This window comes from Myotis brandtii, unplaced genomic scaffold (assembly GCF_000412655.1).
Source record: "Myotis brandtii unplaced genomic scaffold, ASM41265v1 scaffold123, whole genome shotgun sequence".
Lineage (NCBI taxonomy): Eukaryota > Metazoa > Chordata > Mammalia > Chiroptera > Vespertilionidae > Myotis > Myotis brandtii.
The window spans coordinates 6447166-6473623 of record NW_005354291.1 but is presented as its reverse complement, the minus strand read 5'-3'; positions in this window follow the sequence as shown (position 1 = coordinate 6473623).

Sequence of the window (26458 nt, the reverse complement as noted above, 5' to 3'; positions counted from 1 at the left end):
GGGGGTGCGGGAAGAGACTGGACAAAAATCGTACACCTATGGACGAGGACAGTGGGGGCATAAGGGCATGGGGTGGGGTGGGAACCAGATGGAGGGGAGCTATGGGGGGAAAAAAGAGGAACAACTGAAATAATCTGAACAATAAAGATTTATTTTAAAAAATAAAAAGAAATAAGTAAAAAAAATGAATATGGGAAATTTGTGTGATACTTACTGAAATTTATTGTTTTATAAAACAGAGACTATGAGGAAAGGCGATCATGGCTGATAGCGCTCAGTCAAAAGAGGTAGAAGTCATCGAAAACAACTCTCAGCCATGACACATTGTAACGTGGAGGAGACAACTGTGGATTTTCTGGCATCAGTGAGCACCAGCTGATGGTGGATAGTTTAAATTGCTGCAGGAATTACAGATATAGTAACCAAAAAAACTTCCTGGGGGAGGAGACTACTACATAATGAAATATTTCTCAGGTGGCGGTGGCACTTCCTCAATACCTCTTTTCAGGGTTTAAAAGTGATTCGTCTTCATTACCAGAGAATGCACCAGTTGGCCCATCAAGGTCTCCTCCAACCACAGGAGCTTCTAAATGGCCTCAAATAAGGACCACTTTACTCCCATGCAAATGCAAGCATAATAAGTTTTCCTTAAAGCTAGTAAACCCTTTTTATTGTAAGCAGTACTTGCACCGGGGGAGACCAAGGTTCACAGATGGATAGCATAAACTCATATAATTATACAACATATCTGCAAATAATTTTTTGGCTTTGTGCATGTAATTTGTGTGTCATTGCCCAAACATCCTCTTTTAAAAATATAACTCAAATGTGCTTAACGGGGCATCAAGCTCTTTAGTCTTCATAGTGACATTTTTCAAAAATAAGTTACAGCAGACATGAAAGCAGATAGTTGGCCTGTCTTCCGTGGGGCCTAGGTGATTGAGTGGATTGTAAAGGTAGAAGGGACCATGGGGTTCCAGACAGAGAATTGCCATGTCATGAGCCATTACATAGCATGTGGGAAGTTGGCAACCAGCCAGATGGAGCCTGAACTGGTTTCACTACTGCTCTTTTCTGCCAATGAACTGGAAGTATGCACCTCTTAATGTGTTTTCTCTTTCCTTCCCACAGATGATAACAACTCTGTATGGAGACTGACCACCTTTCCACTTCTACAATTTCTGATCTGACTCCTTTGCCCCCCTCCCTTAATCTAATATAGTTTTGTCCCAGAGCAGTGGCTTAGTCCAAATCTGCCTGTGGCATCATGCTTTCTGCTCCTAACATTCTTATATTAGGATAAAAATGATGCAACCCTTCAGTCCCGGGAATGCTTTATACATCTATATAGCAGCTGCTTGCTGACTATAGAACATCGTAAGAATGAGCTCACTGGTTCTTAACTAGAGGGAGTATCACCCCCAGAAAGTGTGTCTTTACATGGAGACCTTTTGGCACCATTGACACTTAGTGGGTGGTAGCAAGGGATGAAAGCATCTTGCAAGGACTGGAGAAGTTCAGCCCTACAAAGGTTTACCTTAACCCCCCCCCCCCCCGACCCCCCCAAAGCCAATGTGCCTCTGCTGAGAAGCAGGTTAGATTTAGAATTGTCCTGATGTTTGCCTGAATGGCCAGGAAGCAACCTAAAGGCACATTGACTCTTTGCTCAGGAAGGTTTTGTGGAGAAGAGAAGAAGGTTTTATATTATTTTTGAGACACCAGACTTTGACTATCAAAGGTGACAATTTTATCTAGGAACTTGAGTTCCTAACAAGGAATCCAGAGCAAGATCTACTTAAAACGTTTCTACAACTCCAGCTAAATACAGGGGAAAAGAAGTTTATTTAAGATATAACAACTATTTAGTGGAAAATCCCCTTAATCATGATAGATTCAGAAAGCCCTGTCTTTGAATACCTCTTCAGCATTTACTACCTGTGGGACCTGAAGAAGGTGCTTGCTCCTGAACCTCCATTTATATCTGTAGATTTCCTTCTGTAGGAGTATTACAAGGGGTTGTTGAGAAAATTAGTTTAATACTTAAGTGTTACCACAATATGTTGGCACTTAAAAAATTGTAGCTCAGTGTTTGAATGCTGACCTATGAACCAGAAGGTCACGGTTTGATTCCTTGTCAGGGCACATGCCGGGGTTGCAGGCTTGACCCCCCAGTGGGGGGGGCATGAAGGAGGCAGCCGATCAATGGATCGATGGTTCTCTCTCATCATTGATGTTTCTATCTCTCTTTCCCCCTCTCCCTCACTTTCTGAAATCAATAAAAATATCTTTAAAAAATTGTAGCTAATAAAAAAATAACCAGTAACATTAGTAATAGTGTGATTATTCAGAGTAAAAAAAATAAACTATTATCTGAATCTAATTGATAGTCCATTAAATGTCTTCTGTATAATACATATATTACCAAAAGCCTGTTGAGATTATAAAGAAGATAACATTCTTTAGTAATAAGTACACAAAAATGTGTGTGGAGGAGGAAATGTAGTAAAGAGAAAATTATTTTGGTTTCTGGTACAATTTCTTCTCCTTATTAATTATATAGCTCCTTCCCATCCCAGGTCTGGTTGCCTTTAACTTTAAAAGCTGAGGATCTCTTAAGGGACTAAACATTCAATTATTCAATATTATAATACTATCCATTAACATCACCTACTATGATTTTTGTTGCTGTGAGCTTTCATTTAGGAGAATTATTGTGTAATTAGCAGCATCTTGGAATAATTCAGTGTTGGAGGGTGAGAACATTGAAACCATGGGCCCTTGCTCTATTCATCCATCATGTACATCTGTGTACAAGAAAGAGCTATACTATGTTGAAGTAGAAACTTAGGGAAAAAATACAGTGCTCAACAAGATGACTTTTTGAATTCATATAAGACAAATAATGGTCCTATGTCATTTCTTCCTATCAATTCCAGATGCATTCAAAGATTTACCAGACTTTCCAGTAGTTGCTTTGTTGCTCATGTCTCCAGTGAATCTCTGAGATCTATTGTTCTCTTAAAACAATACTCTGTTGCCCAATCACTCTGATGCAGCTGAAATTTTCAGGTGCTAGGGCTGTTGGTGTGTTGGGAGGCGGGTATTTTAGTTTCCTTAAATGATAATGTATTTTTAAGTTCTCTACCAGAAATTTAGCAGATGCAGATTAATTTTTAGTTGTACCTAAAGAGTTTAGCTGGAAACTTGTTTAAATACATAAGGAAAATGCCTGAGAAAAGGCAACTTTCCATTTACATATTTGAGAGCCTTTACTCATTGTAGCCCTTGACTTGAGAGTTTGGCCTTTCTACCACTGCCTCACTTATAGCTTATGTTCTTGATTCATAGGAATACAACATGTGTTCTTTTCTCCATAAATCTGAACTGTAGCAGCTTAACTGTTCAATAAACTATTTATAAAGCAATAAAAGGCTAAAAAATTGGGAAAAGTCTTTGGGGAATACTGGCTGCTTAAATGTTATCCCAAAGAAATAAAATAATATAAATAATTTATTAAATATATAATATAAATTATTAGTGTTTTATAGTAGTTTATATGTACAATATTAAACTATATTATAAATATAATTTTACAATAGGTTTCATTATAATTATACATTTTGATTTAATGAATAATTATTTTTTGCATAGTTAATCATTTAAGTAATCTGTATATATAAAAGCCCAGTGACTGAATGGCGGAACAACCAGTACGACCGGTCGACCAGTCGCTATGATGCACACTGACCACCAGGGGGCAGACGCTCAATGCAGGAGCTGCCCTGTGGTGGTCAGTGCGCTCCCACAGTGAGAGCACTGCTCTATTGACCCTGACCGGGATGAGTGGCTGCTCCCACAGCAGGCCGATCCCCACAGGCCACACCCCCCACCAGTGCACTGATCTGTGCACTGGGCCTCTAGTTATATATACAGTGAAAAAGTTAGTCAATAAATTTAGGTGATCAGAAATTAAAACTTTATTGTCAACATGAACATGATTCCTCTGGAGGTAGAAACTGTATTCAGACAAAATCTTTTCCACTTCTGTCCCCAGAGTTTTTTCTGTTTGTTTTTTCAGAATTTGAATTCTGAAACACTGAGGCAGGTAGAGCTAAGGTATTGGGAGAGAAGGGTCAGCACTATGATCTACTGTTGCTTGCCTGTTTATGCAAGCAAGAATCCACTCCCATCTGGTATCAGTACTGGCACACATCTCTCAGTATTTTCATTTCTGTCTGCAGGGTCCCTTCAGGTCCTGGCACAACTGAGATTTGAGCAATTCCAGTTAAAGTGCCAGAACTCTTAACCAGTTCATTATACATGACTGTGTGATCATGGTGGTATAGCTGTCACTTTCATCATTAAAAGGTAACTAAAGAAATTGTGACTGTGAACAAGAATGAAAGGTCCTGATTATTTTAGGTGCCAAAGCATAAGTTCCCATCTAAGAAAACTCAGAACTGTGAGAGAAGGATGTTTTGAAGGCTAGATTGGGCAGAAAAAGTGCCAGAACATATTGATGATTATTGCTATTACCTTGTCTTTCTTACTGGTAGTCAGAGGTTAGTGTAGGCTGGGGAATATGAGTTTCATTAGTCTTTCTAAAAATTCACAAGATAAAAATGATGCATACAGAATAGGTAAGAGTAGGTTTTCATCAAACTTCTAGATCTCAATTCCTTTTTTAAAAAACAACTTTTGCAGTTCTCTATGATCCTTGTGTTTTCCATCCCCACAGACAACTCTTCGGGAACTTATAAAGATGTAAAGTGCTTCAGAAGATGGCAACATTCAGAATATGAACAGATAAATTATCAACTGAGGATGACAAGCATTGTGAGAAACAAGTTTGCCACTTCCTCATTCCCTTTCTGGTTATCTTTTCTGTCACTGGAGGGAAAAACAAAACAGTAGAAAGAATCAGGTTACCGTCATGTATACCGGTTACTGTCACTGGTTAAGTATTAACTTAATAATCCATTCTTTATATAAGATGGTGCCTGACCTACCATTCCCAGTACATGTTTTTTTAGCTATTTCCCATGCATGCCACATTGCAGGAGAACTTTCGTGGTCACTATGAGGCCTGTTCCTCTAAAGCAGGAGTTTTTAATTTTCATTGTTCTTGTCTCAGAGCCCTTTGTTCAAAAGGCCAAAATGTAAACCAGATGAAAACAGATGTTCTGTGGGAAGCAGATACATGAGGGGGCTCATCATGCTGCTCTTTTGCTACTCCAAAGGCCCTGAAGAACCTTGCTTTGTAGCATTCTTAACTTTTTGTTAAAACAAATTTCAGGGACACGATGGGTTTTCCTGGAAAGGGGAATCTCCAAGTGGAGAGGCACAACAGACTGAGTTGCTTTGTCTTTGCTCCCTTTAGACTCACATGTTTCTTAAGATGTGCACATTTTAAACCAACTCCATACTCATGATAGCCTTCTATTAAGTCATTGGCCTTTGACTTCTCATCACAGACTGATAAGGTAGTGATTTAAGGTATTGGTGTTTAGTTATTTCCTTCTCCTAAAGGAGTTGGTTTCTCTCCCCAACCATAGGCTTGTGGAGGATAGAGACTATGTATCCAGGGGCATAATGCTGTGCCTGGCACATTCTAGACATTGAGTACATATTTATTGATTGAGTGAATGTGATAGTGAATGAATAACCAAGGGGTGGGGAGCATAGAGAGTTCAGGAAATCTAAAAAGAGTACAATCAAAGAAACCTATAGTTTTCTAAAGCTCTATTAGCTGTCTTGCCATTAGGCTTATGAACTTGTCTCATCTTATTCTTCATTTTGAATCAGATGGCCTCAAGAGGTCTCTGGGCTTTTATGACCTATCTCCCAGCTGTTGTACTTAGTGCCATCTTGAAACTATCCTTTGGGTATGTTCTATATGGTCTTCTCTCTCATGCATCTTGAAATGCCCATGATTAAGGCAAAGGTAGCTTGGTGCTGTCTTGTAACTAATGGATGGCTGTACTTTGGTTTCTGTGTATTTTTATGTGTTTGTTCTGTCTAAGAACTACCAGAAATAATCTCATGAATCATATTAGTCTCCACCCCATATGTGAACGAGCTTTACTTGTGCAAACCTTAATATATAACCATATTTAAATGCAATTCATACATAACAGTACATATAGAGTAATAGAAGCAAGTGATCCCATAATATCCATAGAAAGCACTCAGAATGAGGCATTCAGAATGAGATGAGGGTGGTTTGAAGGTGAGTAAGCTGAATAGTGCTCCCCTTCCCAAAGATATCAGGTCCTAATCCCCAGAACCTATGTTACTTTATTAGGAATAAATATCTTTGCAAATCTGATTAATTTGAGAATTTTGAGATAGGGAGATTATCCTAGATAACTAGTGTGGATCCTAAATTTAAACACATGTGTCTTAATAAAAGAGGCAGAGGGAGATATAACACAGACAGCAGTAAAGAAAATGTGCATGCAATGTGAAGAAGGGGGCGGAGACCGGAGTGATGTGGCCACAAGCCAAGGAATGCCAGCAGACACCAGAAACCAGCAAAGGCAAGGAACCAATTTTCCCCTAGAGCAGTGGTTCTCAACCTTCCTAATGCCACGACCTTTTAATACGCCGGGTTGTATGTGGGGGGCGTATCTGCATGTGGGCGGACCCACCTGGAGACGGATAGAGGAGTGGTGTCTCAGTTCCTAAGACCATCGAAAATCCGTGTTTTCCGATGATCTTAGGCAACCCCTGTGAAAGGGTTGTTCAACCCCCAAAGGGGTCGTGACCCACTGGTTGAGAACCACTGCCCTAGAGCCTCTAAAGAGGGAGTGTGGCCCTGCTGACATCTTGATTTTGTCCCAATGACACAGATGTTATAGTTCTGGGAACCAGAACTATGAGAGAATAATTATTTTCTGATGTTTAAAGCCACCAATTTTGTGATAACAGCCACAGGAAACAAATACAGAGGAAAATTTACCCTTTTAAAATTTAATATTACATGTTCTTAAAAGCTGCTCATTGCCAAGTGTTTTTGGATTTAGGATTATCTGATATCAATATTCTTAGCTATTTTCTTGTGGTTGAAATATGCCCGGGTTTTCTAAACCTGAGAGGATGAGAGAGACTTTTGAGAAGCCAGACTGCCATAAAGAGCAATTCTAGTCTGGAAAAATTGAGAGAAGGAAGTGTAAGAGTGAATTTAAGAAGATCATTCTGAGGGTAACCAATGGGATTGAGGACAAATAATTGGTATTATTTAGTGGACAGACTTCTCAGCGGGTTAGGTAATTAGGGGCTACTGGAGTGATGGGAAAATGAACTAGGGGGTTTAGCTCTTAAATGAAATATGGTGTTTATGAATTAAAGCTATGATTGGTGTTACATTGCTTGCTACCCAGTGCCCCCAGGTTTCACATTCAATGAGCCTCGATTGTCTTCACATAGGCCTATGCTTAGTGAATACCTGTGAAAACCAAGACGGAGTGCAGGAGCCACGTGTTAATAGAGGGTATTAATGAAAAGACTCTAAAATTTGGCACCGCCAGTTGGATAGCGCCTATGGTTTTGAACCTTGAGGTATTAGCCATTAAAGATCTCAGTTCTACTCAGGACCATCTTTCTCCTCTGATGGAAGCACGAGCAATTTCTGCTGCTTGCTAAATGTGCCCAGTTGGTTTGTGGACAGGAGCAGATAACCCCTCCCGACCAAATGCAACCCTCCACTTGCCCACAGGCCTTCCTGGCCTCTTTATCTTGAGCTGTTCAAGCAGTGTGTTCATCTACTTTCTCCGGGGTCTTTTCATGACTGGAAATCTATCTTCTTTACAAGAGGCCAGGCTAGAGTAAAGCACTCATCCTTTGCCTCAAAGAACAAAGACCTTGGACTTTCTTTAGAATTGTGTTCTAGCCAGACTTGCTGTGTAAGTGATAGATGTAAAATCTCCTGTAAATGTTCTGGTTAGTGGAAAGTACAGAACAGATATTTTGACATTTTTAAAGCCATCTGTACATATGCTTTAAATTCTCATTATGATATTTAACTACTCCATGGTTTTGGAATTTTGAAAAATGTGTCTAGGTTTTTGAGATAGAAACTCAGCATTCTGATAGACTTCCCGAAAGGCTTTAACTCATTTATAATTTCTCTAGGACCCCTCTGTATTTATGGTAAGGTGGGACACTCCAACTTGTCATAGAACTTGCTAATTTTTTTAACTCAGTTGAGCTTAAGTTTTTATATATAACAGAGAAAGGATTGTGTTGTCATCACTGGGGTGCCGATGAGTGGGGCTTCGTCTTACCATGATCCTTTAGGATGTTTGATTTCCTCTAGCTTTTGAAGTTCATAAAATTATAGCTTCGAGCAATGTTTTAATATTTCTCTAAAGAAATAGCAAAGATATAAAACTCATGTTTGTTTGATTCTGTTCCATATTACAGGCTTTCAAAGTTCAGCATCTCCGGAACTCTGGAATTCTCCATTCCAGATCAGTGGCTAATTGGATCCTAGTATGTAAGGAAACACTCGCAAAATAGCAGTACATACCAAATATTTCTTTTTATGATTCTAAAACTGGTTGATACATAGATTTGCCTCTAAAACAACAGTGAAGAGCATGCATTAGATTAACAAACACAGTCTTTCATTTGTAAGTCATTTTGTTACATGCTGTTTAGAAGAGACTAGTTAAAGCTATATTTCTGGAAAACAGGGTCAGAAGGACATAGCATAGCTCACTAGTAAAACACATTAAAGCCTTTTATTTCCTCATTCATTCATTAAAGAAATATTTTCTTGGTGGCTAATTTATGTTTGGGAATTTGACTGTTCCACCTTGTTCGTTAACTTAAAAACATAGTTGAGATATTGTCTTATTAGTAGATTCTCCCTTTTTCCTATGGCATTTCACGTTCACCTTTATCACAGAGTTTGCTGCATTGTTTTGGAATTGTATGTCTCTTATACTCCTGTTCTTGCTCTTCTACCCCCTAGCACAGTGTTTCATACTTAGATACATAAAAATATTTGCTAAATGAATGAAGTGTTTCAATTTCTAACCTCCCTACTTCAATACTTCTGTTTCTCTAATCACTCTCTCCTCTTTCCTTCATTCTTTTTTTTTCTTTAAAATTATTTCTCTCTATCCCTTTTGGATATCTACCTCCAATATGTGCTTTGATCACACTCTCTATTTTTTTCTTTTGCTTCTTTAGGCAGGAAGATTCCTGCAAGAATAGGGCTTCCTAGGGCCTATTCCTGCAAGAATAGGGCTTCCTGCACCCGGAGCGAAGCAGAGAAGGGAGCAAAGCCCACCAAGGCGGGCTTCGCTCCCTTCTCCGCTTCCTCGCTCCCTCCCATGTCCACTGTCTCGGCTCCGCTCCCGTGTCCGCTGCCTCGGCTCCCTCCCTTCTCCGCCGCTTTGCTCCCTTCTGCAGTGCTTGGCTTCCTTCTATGCTGTCTTCAGCCTTCACTCCACGCCTGCATATGCAAATTAACTGCCATCTTTGTTGGGTTAATTTGCATACTCAACCTGATTGGCTGGTGGGTGTAGCGGAGTGACACCAATTTGCATGTTTCTCTTATATTAGTGTAGATGCTGGTCTTCTCCCATCCTAAAATATAGGTCTCTTAACTTTACTACCTTTTTGAGTAATTCTTCTAGATTTCTCCTTCCTTGCACAACTAAACTGCTAGCCAGAGTTTTCAGTGCTTTTTCCAATACCTTACTACATACTCCTTAAAAAGTCATGCTTTTGTCTATTGCTCTAACTACGCTATGAAAACAGTCTTCTCAAAAGTCACCTACAATCAACTAGATGACAGATCTTAAATTCCTCAATACCTCTCAGTATTTTACTATTGAAAATCCTCACCTCATTGGAATTTTTTCTTCTGTAGACTTTCTTAACATTCTGCCATACTTAACATCTATTATGTGACACAGTACCAGATGCATTACAAATGATATGACATTTGACCAAAGCAGATTCTTCTCCAATATCTTCCTTAAAACCAGACTATCATTCAAAATCTTTAGCTTACATTCAAGCATTCTAGGAGTTGTTCTCACCAAATGTTATTTCTTTCTCCTACTATCCTTTCAATCCCTCTAAATCCACTTTACCATGACAAGATCCATTGCAACTTATACTCATTGAATGCATTCCTACAACTAATAGGAAGAGTAATAATACCATTTTTCTAAGGCTACTACATGCTTTTGTTATACTGTGGGCTTATGTATATTATATGATTTAATTATAAGAACAATCGTATGATGTATAATTATCCCTACTTTACTAATAAAAAAACCCTGAGGCTCACATTGGTTAAATAGTAAAGATTATTGGTGTTTAATGCACAGAGGAGCCACAGGTAAATTGATTTTCACATTTGCATAACTCTTTTAAAAATATATATTTTATTGATTTTTTTACAGAGAGGAAGGGAGAGGGATAGAGAGTCAGAAACATCAATGAGAGAGAAACATTGATCAGCTGCCTCTTGCATTCCCCACTGGGGATGTGCCCACAACCAAGGTACATGCCCTTGACCGGAATCAAACCTAGGACCCTTCAGTCTGCAGGCCGATACTCTATCCACCGAGCCAAACCAGTTAGGCTGCATAACTCTTGTGTTGAGAATGTTACCTCTGTCTTCACTCTTTCTTTTGCCAGAATGTCCTTACTCTGCACAACGATATCATATTATCTAAATCCTAACCATTTGTCAAAGTCTATTTGGAATGCCATCTCTTCCAAGTAGTTTTATTTTCCTTGACTTTTTTGATTGGAAACAATTTTTCCCCCTCTGAACTCTTTTAGCATTTGTAAAAATTACTAATAGGCTTTATTTTTAGAGCAGCTTTAGGTTTACATAAGAATCAAACAGAAAATACAGAGAGTTCCCATATATCTGCCCCCCCTCCGCATATAGTTTCCCCAAACACTCACATCTTGCATTAGTGTCATAAATTTGTCACAACTGATGAACTAATATTAATACATAATTATTAACTAAAGTACATAGTTTAGATTCTTTGTGTGCTTTATCCTATGGGTTTTCACAAGTACATAATATTGTATATACATTATTACAGGATGGCAAAGTACTTGTCCTCTCTAAAATTCTCCATTTAAGCATAGAAAAAATAATGACCACCTCACAAGATTTTGGCAAATAATAATTTAAATAACATAAATCACGTATTATAGATCTCACACAGAGAAAATATAATTATAAGCTTCCCTGTCTCTTCAGCCTTTGATAGCTTTTTCAGATTCTTAAAAAGTCTTTTTAAAAAGTACTAACCCGTAACCAGAACACATGCTCAAAGATTAGCTTTGCCCTTGATCAGTTATGTAACTTGAGGCAAGTTAAAGCACTCGTTACAATTCTAATTTTGTCATCCACAAATAAGGTTTAAAAACTTAGTACAAGGGTAGAAAGGATTAAATGAGTCAGAGAACATAAAGTTAATTTATGAATTATATGTATAAAATATTCTATTTGGAGAATTTCTGGATTGCAAAAAATTACCTTTTTTTTTCTTTTTTGATTTTGACAACATAGACTGAGAAAATGGAAAAAACAAACACACACCCAAAACAATATTCTAGTGACACAATTCAGTGGGGAAAGCCAAGGTATCTAAGTCTGACAAAATTCCCTGATGTTTTTCTCAACAGCAAATATATTTTAGTCTGAAAATCTACATGTGTTGCATTTATAGTGTAAACACAGGCTTAAGATGCAATAAAAGCATGAGCTGACTCCAGCCTAATATAATGTGACAACTTCTTAATTAGCACCAATATTGGGAACACCATGTTTATAGGCTGAATTTCGGGAATAACAAAACCATTGAGTGTACTTTTAATCTAATTTACAGCTGTGCAGTATTTTAAAATTGCAGATGTTAATGAAGGCTCTCTCTAACTTCATATTTTAATTCAATAACAGAGTTAATTTAATCTATCAAAAAATGATAGAGTTGCCCGGCCAGTGTTGCTCAGTGGTTGAGCATTGACCTATGAACCAGGAGGTCATGGTTCAATTCTGGGTCAGGGCACATGCCCAGGTAACAGGCTCAATACCCAGTGGAGGGTGTGGAGGAGGCAGCCGATCAATGATTTTCTTTCATCATTGATGTTTCTATCTCTTTCTCCCTCTCCCTTTCTCTCTGAAATCAATAAAATATATTTTTTAAAAATAATAGAGCTGCCCCATTAGGAATGGGAAAAAATAATAAATTTTATTTTAAAGGGCATGCAACTGAATATTCACTAACATAATTACTTTTAAATATTAATGTAATGATATTAACTCAAAATATAATGAAACAAAAACTCGTTTTAAGAAAACTGTTGAATTTGTGTTCGTTTTGATGAAAAACGATACTTTCAAACTACTTTTATTACAAACTCAGGCATGTAAGTTGTGTAGAAAACTGTGTGTAAGGTATTTTGGGTTAAAATTTATGTTTATGACCTGATCTAATGCATTATTTTAAAGTAATTAATTAGTATTTAGAACTTCACAGTGAACATATAACATACAGATTCTGCTCTTCTATGACATTCAGCTAACTCTGAGAAACTACCTTAACACAGCGATTTTCAGTAGGTGTGCCGCAGAGTTTTTAAAACATGAAATCCCTGACTATTTAGTCAGGAGCACCGACCTCTTTTCCCTTAGATTGTCAAACAAGAAAAAAAAATGACAATGGCCAACACAACGATAGCCATTTGGTGTGAATGAATCAAAATTATGCCTATTTTTTTTGTCAGACTGGCAAAAAATATATATTTTTGGTGTGCAGCAGAATTTTAGTATTAGTTTATGTGCGCCATGAGTTCACAAAGGTTGAAAATCACTGCCTTCACATATTGTGTCCTGCCCTGCCATGCCTGGAGCAGGTGCTGCTCACCTAATACTTTGGAAGGGAAAACTGTCCTTATTGGTTACATGTGGCTAAAAATGGGATCTGGGAAGCTTTGTCATTCAAGGGGTGCCTGTCTTCACCCTAATTTTTGTCTTGATTATGTCATCTCTTCCCAGCAGCTCCCTTCCTCGGCTGGTCTGCTGCACACTGCACAGATGTTTCTCCTATTGCTGCTACACGGCGACTTTTCAAGCAGCTCCATAGACAGATATTTCCAGATGTGTCCCCCCATTTCTCTGGATAGACCTTTCCTCCTTACAAAGAGCAGATCACACTGCTGCTCAGGCTTTTGATCTATTGACTATAGAGAAAGCAAACAGTACCCTATTGATGTTGTGTTTTGGGGGGTGGGGCGCTTTGGCAATAGCACACACAGTAAGTGTACTCTTCACTCTTTGAAAAACTACTAGCAGATGTTTTCCATGGACTTCTCCACCCAATAGTTTTTATTCTCACCCCAGCTCCTCCTCTAGGGGAGGATGGATTATGTGATCCAGACCTATTTTTCATGTATATTTACATTAAGGCTATCATTATTTCTGTTTTGAGGTTAACAGCAAAATTTAGTACTTACCAAATTAAAATCTAGGTATATAATCAGATAAGTATACTTCTTGACAAGAGAAAAATTTTAGTATCAATTATTTACTTAATCATTTTATTGACCCATATTTAGAGGGAAAATTATGAGCCCACTTTGTCTTAGAATATTTGTTCCTTCACTTATTCACCCATGTATTCATTCACTCACTCATTCATGCACCTAATAATTTAGTACCTGGTAATGGAAGACCTACCAGGTAACAGACATTGAGGATACAGAGACAGAAGAGATAGAATCCCTGAGCTCAGGAAGCTCTTGACCCAGTTGTGGAAGCCAATATGAGAAATGTAGTATAAGTTCTTTGATAGCAGTCTGGGTGGAGTTCTGAAAGGATAAAAGGAAGGAGCAATTGGATGAGGCACATGCAGATATTTTAAGCACTTTAAGACTTCAACCAAATTTAAAACAGGGAATGGATTGTTGGTGATTCAGAAGAAGTCTTCTGTGTCATATGAACAATAGACATTTTACAAAACAATAGTAGGCAAGGGCATGTTTTCATTAGCACTTTGAAAGTAGGGAGTTAAACATTTGGAATCATGTTTTACAGGGACAATAAAAACAAAATAGGTTATTATCCACAGAGATTCCCTGAGTCTAAATATTAGGTAAGCAGATACTACCTTCTTAAAATTGTCTTTTTGAAGATATTTTGATAAAGTAGAGCTATGCTAATAAAATTATAGCAGATCCCTTTCTATGATGAGAGTTACTAGAATTGCATTTAATTCAAGAAAAGGAGTAGACTCAGCAAAATGGTAAGATGCTGTAACTTAATCAGGGAACAATTTGAGCTTTGAGTTTGGTGTTTTGATCTGATCAAAACTAGAAGGCAATTAATGAAAAGTCCAAGAGAGAAAAGTTTTGTTGGGTGTTCAGACAGAACTGGAAGGGTCCTAAAATTATGACAGTCACCTCTGAGGCTACCTCACAGGCCTACCCGTGAACCTGGGTTTAGACACTGGAATAGTAAGTAAAGATGCTGAGCTTCCACTAAGAGTAGCACAATATTTAACAAGTATTAGTTGCTGTAACAAAGACACAGCAACAACGTTGGCCGAAATAAGTAGTTAATTACTCCGACAGGATCCAATTGTATACCTTTGGAGAAATATCTATTAAAACATATGTCTATTTTTTAACTGGGTTATATGACAGTTTATTATTGAGTGCTATTGGTTCTTTATATATTCTAGCTAGTAAATCTCTATCAAATACAGGGGTGGGCAAACATAGCTTTACAGTTATGAGTACGCAAAACACAGTTTATTTTTGTATTATTATTTATTTATTATTGTAGTATTTAGTTGTATTGGAACTGTAAACTTACTTTAGCCAACACCTGTATATGATTGGCAACTATAGTTTCTCAAACTAGGTTCAGTTTGCTAGTCTTTTGTTGCATCTATATTCATGAGATATTGTCGTTAGTTCTTTTCTGGTGATGTTTTTGTCTGCTTTTTGTGTCAGGGTAATACTAGCTTCACAGAACAAGTTAGAAAGTATTTCCGCCTCTTCTATCTTTGGGAAGACTTAGTGGTGTTTATTCTTTAAATATTTGGTAGAATTCATCATTGATGCCATCTGGTCCTGGCATTTCCTTTGTGGAAAGATTTTATTACTTATTCAATCTTCTTACAAGTTATAGATCTATTCAGATATAAACATTTTTATTCAATCAGTTTAGGTAGTTTGTGTCTTCCTAGGAATTTGCCCATTTTGTCTAAGTTATATATTTTGTTGGCATATAATTGTTCATAATACTCTTATAATTCTTTTTATTTATCTAAGTTTAATAGAAATGTTCCCTCTTCCATTTCTAATTTTAGTAATTTGAATCTTTTCTTTTCTTGGTTACCTTACTTAAATTTTGTCAATTTTATTGACCTTTCTAAAGACCCAACTTTTGGTTTCTTTATCTTTTTATACTCTATCTTGTTTATTTCTATTCTTTTTTATTGTCTTCCATTTTCTTGCCTTGGGTTTAGTTTACTCTTTTATAATTTCTTAAGGTGAAGGACTTGGATCTTCTTATTAGACATTAACATTTATTTTCCTCTGAGCATCATTTTTCTATAGCTCATAATTTTTAGTACCTCAATTTTCCTCTGTTATTGATTTCTAATTTCATTCCATTATGGTCAGAGAACACACTTTGTATGATTTCAATCTCTTTAAATTCACTGAGATTTGTTTTATGATCTGCATATGGCCTATCTTGGAGAATATTCCATTTGCACTTAAGAAGAATATGTATTTTAATGTTATGGGTGATGTATTCTATAGGGTTGTTTAACTCTTTCATTTCTTTGCTGATCCTCTGTCTAGTCATTCTATCCATTATCAAAATAGCACATTTAAGTCTCTATTATTGTTGAATTGTCTATTTCTTCTTTCTGTTCAGTCAATCTTTGCTTCATGTATATTGGGGATCTGTTGTTAGGTGCTTATAATTGTTATCTATATCTATCTATATCATTTATAAATCTACATATCTCTATCTATCTATATATCTATTTATATCATCTATATCATCTATATTTCTATATCATTTATATTTATATCTATATGTCATCTATCTTTTTGAGGGTTTACCCCTTTTATCCTTATAAAATGTCCTTTTTTGTCCCTGATAACAATTTTTACTTAAACTCTATTTATCTGCTAATAGTATAGTCATTACAATTTTTTTATTACTGTTTTATAGTATGTCTTTTCCATCCTTTTGCTTTCAACCTATTTTTGTCTTTGAATCTAGAGTGAGTCTCTTGTTGACAGTATAGAATTGGATTATATTTGTATCTATTTTTGCCAATCTCTGCCTTTTGATTCAAGAATTTACATTTAATAACAATCTAGGTCAGATTAATATCAACTTAATTTTGATAATATACAAAAACTTTGCTCCTGTTTACCTCTGTTTACTCACATTTTTAGTCACATATTTATATGTGTGCCCTAAATTTAGATTTATGATTATTCTATTGTTCAGTTGTTTTTTAAAATAGGGGAAAAAGACAAATAAATGCATTTACACTCTCTTTCATATTTATCTATGTAGTTAATTTACTTGGGCTCTTTATTTCTTCATGTGAATTTGAATTGTTTCTAGTGTCCTTTCACAACCTGAAGGGCTATTAAAAATAAAAATCCTGTGGTCATTTTGTATGACTTCATAATGCTGAAAGTCCAAATTTAATCAAATTGGAAAATATAATTAATAACTAAAAATCAGGTATAAATCAGCATGCATATCATGATCTTATTTATGTAAAAAGTGAATATATTTTATGCACATGCAGAAAAATTAAAAATAGGCAAGAAATCTGTATGTCAAATTGTGTAGTGGAATTAGTGGTGATTTTAAAGTATTAGTGGTTATTTTTTCTAAATTTTTTCTAGTAAATACATGTAATGTATTACAAACACCAGTATTGACTATCTATATATATAAAACCATAATAGACCGAATGGCGGAACAACTGAACAACTGGTCACTATGACGTGTGCTGACCTCCAGGAGGCACTCGCGGAACATGGCGGGCGTCGGCAGCAGGTGGCAGAGCGTGGAACATGGCGGGCATCAGCCACGGCAGGATGGTGGAGCAAGTGAGCGGGGGCACCAGACCAAGGTGGGTACCAGTTGCTGTCATTGGGCAGCACACGTTACTGAAAATTCTTTGCTCCTGCATGCAGTGTTCCTGTCTGGCGCTCGTACCTGCTGCTGGTGCCGGCCCTGCTCACACTCGCTGCCAGTACTAGAGCCACCACTCGCACCTGCTACCAGCACCCGCCACCAGCCCTGATGGCCCCTGAGGGTGTCTCCACCTCTGCTTGTTCCTGAGGGGTGATTGGGGCAGTGGGGCCAGCGCTGTCAGCATGTGGGAGCAGCGATGGCCAGAGCGGGGCTGCCGGCAGACAGGGGACTGGGGGCCACGGCGGGAGGGGCCAGGCGGGGGCACGGAGGATGGGCCGAGACCTGCCTCTGTGCCCATCACAGCCTCGTGGCTTACAGTCTTTTCAAGGTGCACGAATTTGTGCACTGGGCCCCTAGTTTCTTAATAATTTATTATTCTTTAGTTAAACATTCATAGGGAGATTAAGGGAACACAGTGTTGAAAATAATTTGTTCTGGCAATTCAGAGTTGGATCTTGAACAATTGATTTTCTAACCAGAACTCAACCGGAGTATAAGTTCTTTAATACTTCTTTATAAGGCCTGAAATATACACAGTGTTAAACACACATGAACATGATATAAATATTTGCTCAGGATATGGATCAATGACTCAATGACTTAGTGAATGAAAGTATGAATAAACAAAAGAAAATGATTGTACTCTGTATAAACCTTTCTTCTGGAGCTACCTGAGAGAAATTGCTTATTAGAACTCCACTTGAGGCTCCTTAGTTGTCATTCTGGAATCAATGATTTATTGCTTATAAAATGGTATGAAATACGAAGTGAAAAGTCCTATGTAAATGTGAAATATTATTTTATTCATTGTGACTTTTAAAATGATCTGAAAGGTTGTATAACATATTGTGATTACCAAAAGGAGCTGACAAACCTGGTTAGCTTGGTGTGTTTGCTTTTAACAAATAAAAGTGAAATTGGGAGAAAATATCATATTCAAAGTTATTCCATATAAGCTGAGACCAGACTTACCAAGCCAAATGAATAATATTTACTTTCATTTAAAAATTATTTAATCCAACCATAGAATGTTTACATAGCAGAATTAAATATAGTTATTATTAATTTATACCCTGGGTCCATGATTAATGTTTTTCTGCCCCAAGACTTTATTTTTTTTCCTCCTTTTCTCAAACATGTTTGGCATTTAGAAGTTTTAAAGTAATTTCCCCCTTTGGCTTCACCTGGGGTCTCTGCTGTCCCAGAACCTCCTCCTGACCTCAGTGTTGTGTTTTCATTTAAAATAGGGCATGTCTATAAATGTCAGCAATACAGGGCAATTAGAAGTTTGAAAAGGGCTGTAACATAAACCAGCATTATAGTGAAATGGATATTGCCTTAAGCTGCCTGCAATTCACTTGCTGTTGGAAAGACAATATCCTGCCATTCTCCCATGGTGGCCTTCAACTGAACACATTTGGCTGAGGATTGACCCATTATTAAGATAAGTCTCCGCCTGACTTGAAACAATGAAGAAACACAGAGCGAGGGAAGCCAGCAAATTGGGCTGGTAGTTAGCCAGCACGGGCAGAAATGTGACACTGGATTAGTCCTTAATAGCTGTCTGTGGTGCTATCTGTGAAATCCAATGCTGTCCTGATTCCCAGGAATTGGACCATAGGTGCATGCTGTTTGGGCTTGCCCAACGTTTTCAGGTTTGTGAAGGAATTGCTGTCTATGTATTTAGGCAAGTGTTTGTGTTATTTTTATCCTGAACACCACCACAACCATGAACAACAATAAAAGCTCAGCACTTCGGACATTCACTTACTTTTATTCATGTTCATTTCCCCTGCTGCTAAGAATCCAGGCCACAAAAACAAACTACTTTTGCAAATTTAGAAAATGGGATATGTTTTTAGACAAGGCGTATCATATTGTTCCAATTTACCCTCTTCCAAAGATGCTCGACCTTTGTGCTCTCACGGTGCTTTCTTTCGCTAGCTGAGGCCTTTTGACACACTGTCAGCTGGCTTTAGCTCGCCCCATGTGACCTCAGAGCAAACTTTCAAACAAGATAAGGTTGCTGTTGAAAGTCTCTCCTGGGCTTGCAAACTTGGTTCTGCCTGTTTGAAGGGATAACAAAATGCAAAAGGGTACCAAGCAAACATGTATTCCTTTTCAGGTTCGATCCAGTCTGGTTCAAGACTTTTTTGTAGGACCACGTGAGGTTTGGTGGTGAGGAGAGTAGAAAATTTGGGGGACAACCTACAATATTACCTGTTCTTTTGCTGTTAGGGTGAGTCATTTTAATTAAATATATCTCTGGTGAGGTGTTTCCATGATCCTGCCTTTTAGCTTCTAACAGCATTTCATCTCGTCAAACTCAGCTTTGTAAAACTCATATGCAAAGCCGAACTGAAATAAGGGAATGTAATTGAGTGTAGGAGGGAAGCCTATATCACTGCTCTGCTTGTAAAAATCAAGGTTTCTATGCAGGCTATGAGCTATAGTTTTGGCTGTCTTAGGAAAGACTTTTAAAAATTCTTGCTGTCAACAGGCTTTTGAGGTTTTCCAGACTTCAGGGAAAGTTAAATAGACCATGAAACACATAAGAATGTATGCCCAGGCCACGAGAATTGGGAGGAACTAGAATGGTCTACAAGGGAAGTTGACTGAATCTTTCTTGCGAGAGTTTAGTGAAATTTGAAGGGCTGCACCATTTTACTTGAGACACCTTAAGGGACACAGATGCTAGGGTGCTTAATATAATTTAAATGATGACTGTCTCTAAGTATGTGGACTAAACACCTTTCTACGGTCAAGATCACCACTCTATTCTAGATTCAATCTCAGTGCTTTGTTTTCACTTTCTTTGCACATTTTTCTATATAGGCATAATTGCTTCTGAATAGATATATATATAGTGCCCTTTTACAGTGAGTACAGTGTAGAAACACTTCTCACTAAATGAATAAACTGGGCCTCAGACACAACTGGGATGATACCTATGACATGATACCTATGACATGCTTCACAAACCAAGACGGTCCTGCATCACTGACATCAGAGAAACTACTAAAACAGTAGAGAGTCGCCTAACTTCATTGTTTTCATTATCAGCCTGGCTCCCTGTATTCTCCACCACCCTTCTCCATATGCCTAGTCAACTCCCACTTCCATTCTTCACAGCACCGATTCCAAAGTTTTCTTCAGTTTATACAAAATCTCTGCCCATGTCTGCTGTCTAGCCTCACTGTCATAGACAAAGAACATAGAGCACACTCAGAACTTCCTCAGAATTTTGGCTGCAAACTAATCTGTTACTCCAGTCATCATTCCTTCCTCTCAGGGGAAAGGTAGGTTTCACCTCTCAAAGTTTGCAAGTAAACTTCCATCTGTATACTGGTACTTGCTTCTTTCCGATTCCTAAGTCTTGGGCTGTCAATCACTTCTTTTCCCTACCATGGCTGGAAGAGTAAGTGAATTGCTGTCACTCCACATCCTTGTCAAATTTGGCACTTTTTGTCATTTAAATTTTTAGTCATTGTGGTTGTATCTTCAACTTGCATTTCCCTGAATAATAGTGAAGTTAAACACATTTCCACAATGCCTATTGGTTGCTTTTGCATATTATTTTTTTGAGGTACCTGTTCAAGTATCTGCCCATATTTGATAGTCTTTCTCACTATGTGCTCTGTGCTCTTATGTATTTTTCCCAGTTTATGCTCTTATTCTGGTTATTTCTCCTCTGATCTTTCTTTCAGATTATTGTTTCTTTATTTGTGTCACTCTTCTGTTAAACTCACCCATTGAATTCTTTAACTCTACTTATTGTATTTTAGAGAATTTCCATCTGTATTTTTTTGTTTCATTTTGTTTTAATCCTCACCCGAGGGCTCATCTGTATAGTTTTAATGTTTTCTAATTCTATTATCAATTTCTATTTTGTCTTTTATCCTCTTGCACAGCATTTGTAGTTATTTTAAAATATTTCTTAGTGAATGACAATATCTTCGGATCTTTTTCTATAGTCTAAATTTTCATTTTTATTGCTGTTTTGCTTTTGCTAAGGTTGCCTTGATTTCTACTATACATGAATATTTTTAATTATGTGCAAGATCTGACATTTCAATGCTCTTAATAGTGTCACCTCTTAATAGTATCATTAATTTTCCAAATTCTTCCTCTGACTCTTTGCTTCCAACTTAATCAATAATTATATCATATTTATTTTTCTTGCTAACACCTCTCTAACCTTCCTCACTTTTTTGAAAATCCTAAAGACATATAGGCAAATTCCTTTGATAACAGACACTGAAGCTGCATGTTGGTGAAGGACCTAACGTGAATTACTTAACAACTTGGTACTCTGTTTCCCTATCTGCAAAACAGGCATAATAATAAGACCTATCAAAAGTATACTGTAAGTATCACCTCTTCTTTATCTCTCTACTCTCCCTCTTTGCAGTGTGTCTTTGCAGCTACTATCAAGAGAGGAAATTGAGCCCTAGCTGGTTTGGCTCAGTGGATAGAGCCTTGGCCTGCAGACTGAAGGGTCCAGATTTAATTCTGGTCAAGGGCATGTACCTAGGTTGCAGGCTCCTCCCCAGCCCGGGCCCTAGCCAGGGCCTGTGCAGGAAGCAACCAATGGATGTGGAAACACAGATATTTCTCTTTGTCTTTCCCTCTCTCTCCCACTCTCTGTAAAAAATAAATGAAAAAATATCCTCAGGTGAGAATTAAAGAAAAGAAAAAAAGAATGGAAGTTGATTTCCCTATCTTAGAATCAGGGCTGGACTGTGCTGTGCTTTGGTCAATAGAATGAAGAAGATATGATATTGTGTACATTTCTTAGGAGGCCTTGAATGCTTTTGTTCTCTCAAAATTTGAGCCAGCTTTCTGGGGAAGGAGATACCAAGTGTGGCAGAGATTCACCTTCCCAACTGAGGCCATATTAGACCAGCCGGCTCACCAGCCAGCCTGACAATTGACCAATGAGTATGTGGGATGCTAGCCAAGACCAGAAGAACTGCCAGCCTATAGATTTAACTGCTAAATAAATGATTACTATTAACTGAAAACTGATATCCAGAAAAAAGCCAACTGATAACACTACTTCATAGGGTTGTAGTGAAGATTAAATTAGTTAATATGTGTGAAGTGCTTAGAATATTGACTGGCACACAGTAAGCATTATTTAAATGTTAGTTATTATTATTCTTTGCCTCTCTATTCCCACTGTCATGGTTTCTTAACAGTTCTTTTTGCTGCTAGTCTCTTCTCCCTCAAGTCCATCCTCACAGTTGCCTCTTGAGTGCTCTTCTGAAATACAAGTTCAATCATGTCAATTCCCTTTTTAAAATATTGCAGTGAATCTTTACTAGTTATATTTAAGCCTAAACTTGTTTGGTTATTTAAGGCCTATCCAATGTTATCTCTTTATCTGTTATCTTGATTCATTTATGTCTTTATCCATTCATTATATTGATTACTACTAAAATAACTAAAAGACAGAAAATATTTTTACCATGCAGAGATAATTACTTTGTAGTTGAATCAATGTGGTGTTTGTAGCAAACTCTATTTTACTGAGTGGATGTAAAAATAACCCCAATATTTATCATATTAAAATTAATCTTGATTTATAGCATCTTTTTTCATAAACTAATCCACCATAGAATGCTCTCTGTAGACTGTTCATGTTAGATTTATTTGCACCATAAATATAATACCTAGTGCACCAATATGACCAGGTAATGAAATGTTCTACCTTAGGAGTTTCCAGATGCAGTTCACCTCCTTGCTGCTGATTGTTACATAAGAAAAAAGCTGGGAAGCTTTTGAAAAATATGAATACTCTATTGCTACCCCAAAACTACTGAATATAAATTTCTACTGGTACAATTAAGAAATATGTGTGGTTTTACAGAAAATTTAGCTCATAGACTTCTATAATAGCTAGTAAAATTTTTAATTATTTTGGAGTTCATTGAAATCTTTCTGGGGCACAAAAATCTTTGGTTTAGAATATATGGAATCTGGGACTGAAATTATTTTTCAGGTGTGAGCACTTGTATGTTGATTTTTTTCTTATTTTACAAGTATAGATCTCTGATAGATAATTGACCATAGTCATATTTTTTAAAAGTGTAGCAAAGCACAATATTTTCTATGATTCCTGACTTTTTAAAAACACTTGGTTTTATTTTAGAAATTCATAGTTGATGGAATTAGAAAGTGTTCCCCAACAGTCATAAAATTATTTGATACCTGGAGCCTTTTTCCATTTTTTCTGATTAGAGGTCAAACTAGCTGTTTCACCTAACTTAGAGATTGAGAAATACCCGTGAACTTCATGCATAACTGAAATCCTTGTTTTCTAAAGCTTTTCCAATATTTGAAAAGAACATGACTTCTTTGATTGTGAGATTAAATGGAAAAGTGACTATAGGCCAACTTCAGATGGGTGGTAAGTCCTACAGTTATATAACCTAATTACAATAAGTATAGCTTCAAATTGAATCTAATATATAGCTGTCAAAAAAATTTTTCTTTGCTAAGAAGAGCCTCTTCCTATTAATATAAGTCAACATGCCGAGAACATGCATAAGGGACATGGAAGAAGTCTCTGGACACTGTATATAAGCCGATGTTGGAATTTTGACTCTAACTCAGTTTTTCCATACGTTAAATGGGGATATTAAAAGTGCCCACACAGAAAATTACTGTAAGGATTTGATGAGTTAGTATATGTAAATAGTCTTAGCTCTACCTTACTGTCCTATAAATGGTAGTTATTATAATTCAGAAATTATGTGGTCAGCTCTTGTTATCAAGCTTAAAATGTCACTGAGTCATACATAAGTGTCGTTTGTCTTATGATGATTTTTATAATTTTGTAGTGGGATTGACATTTTACTAATAATCAAAAGATAAAAATTGAGTCAAAAACTATCATGAACAAATATATGTTTAGGCAGCCCCTTTAACTACTCCTAGTACTCAAATAAAGATGGTTGCTGCTTTATAGAATTAAAATGAAATGAAGTATGTAAAAATTATTCTGCAAACTCCATTTTTTAAAGATAATGTATTTTACTATTAACAACATTCTATTAACTTAAATTCTTATTACACATGTAAATATTTGTAGAGCAATTATAAAATCATTTAGAGCATTTTCACATCAATTGCATTAAATGGTTTCAATAGTTCTGTGCAAGTAGTAGAATTAGCAGTATTTCACAGAGAAACTCAGCCCACTGTGGTTTATAACAATTTACCATTTCAACAACTATTGTTGAAACTTTTGTGATATCTCTATGTTGTTGGCTATTATATCTAAGATGTATTGCTATTTAACTCATTAATTATTTAATCTTGTTATCTCTTAACTAGATAGAATACAACTTGAAAGTGGGGCCCATAATTTAGACTTCTTGTTTTCTTCATTTTTCCAGTTCAGTTTTTGGTAAATAAAACATATTAGGAGTGAGGATAAGTATATTTAAAATTGAAACAGTTTATTATCTCCCTCTCTCACCAAGAAAAAATATGATCTTTAAAAAATAAAAATAAGACAAATTAAGGTAGTTGGCCTAAGCTCTTCTTAGTCTATTGTTTTGATGTTTGTATTAGTCATCTGAGATAAACGTTGAAGGGAAGGGAATAGTTTATTGATGTTTGTTTGAACTCTCTTATTTTTTTCTAAGAGATGTGAATTCTCAAATTATCATACTTATTATTACCTGTAAGAGAATAAATTCCAAGATAGGATATGTATTGTTCTTGGTTTGGGTGCTATTTTAAAATAATTTATGACCTGGGTCACCCCTATTAGGAACAACATTTGAGCTGCTTTAGCTTGGTTCTCTCTCTATTACTTTAATGATTGTCATGGAACTCTCTTAGCAAGCACCTGCCTATATGCCATTTCTTCTTTTATTGAATGATTTTGGAAAACTCATAGGATATTTTTTAGGCAAAGACCAGAAAATCTGTTTCCATAAGCAACTTTTATATAAAGCATTGAGTTTGAGAGTTCTAATAGTGAGAGAGCATATTTGCTTTTCTATATTAAAGTATCAAGTTATAAAATAAAGCAATGTATAATCATAAAGCCTTTCTCTTTTATAAATAGCATTTTAAAATTTACAAAGCCTTTCTTCTTACATTATCACAATGAACCCCAAATCTATATATATAAAAGCCTATGCAAATTGTCCCCGCGGGAGTTCAACTGGGAGACCAATCGCTCACTATGATGTGCACTGACCACCAGGGTGTGGTGCGGAGCAAAGGAAGGTCCCAGCAGGCAGCCAGAAGGCCCCAATCAGCCCTGATTGTTGGCCAGGGCTAGGGATCCTACCCATGCATAATTTTCATGCACCAGGCCTCTAGTAATTTATAAATAGCTTAGCATGTCAAACTCTAAAGCTGGAGCTTAATTCAAGATTACATGCAAGAGATTTAGATGGCACTGAATATTGCTCTGGTTAAGCTCATGATTTCTGGGAGATTTCTGACCTTTATTGGAGAATAAAATTGTAATAAAAAATTCTTGGTTATAGTTGTCTATTGGAACAGTAATCTGAGAATTTGTGCTTTGAATATTTTTCTTTCTTAGGATACATAAAGTAGCAGAGCATGACTCCGTATGGGTTGGTTCCACTTTGTGTTTTGGCTTTTGTATTCCAAAATGGAATAGTTTTCCTTGGCAGACTCAGCAGTAGAGTAAGTCTAGAGTAGGTGAAGGACGTGTATTTTATTTTTTTAAAGGGAGAGTGGGATTTGCACAGTGACCCAGATGTGTGCTCTCTGAACTCCAACTGTCTGTGTTCAAATATGCAACGTGAAGCGAACAGGGTTTAAAGAGACCCCTTTGGATACCTTGGGGGTATTTCTTGCACAGTGTTTTGGCAGCATGCTCTTCTGGCTGAATTAGATTTATTGCTAAAGCACTAAATCTTCATTATACGTGACAAACTTACTCCCCTGCCGTCCTGGTCCCTTTCCATTCACAGTCATTTTAATTTTTTTTTAAATTCCAACATCTTGTTTCTTCCCCTTCCCTAGCCCCAAGATCCCAAAATATTCTACATTCCAGTCTGTCTCAGAGAAATTGCATTACATTTGTGAATGTGTCATTCACAGATGTCAGAATGTAGAAAGCACAGTAAAGGTTAAAGACGTCTCATCCAATCCATCAGTATTTAGCCAGGAGTACACTTGAGCTTTTAAAAGTGATCTATGTGGCTGGATGCCTGACATAACTTTATCAATGAG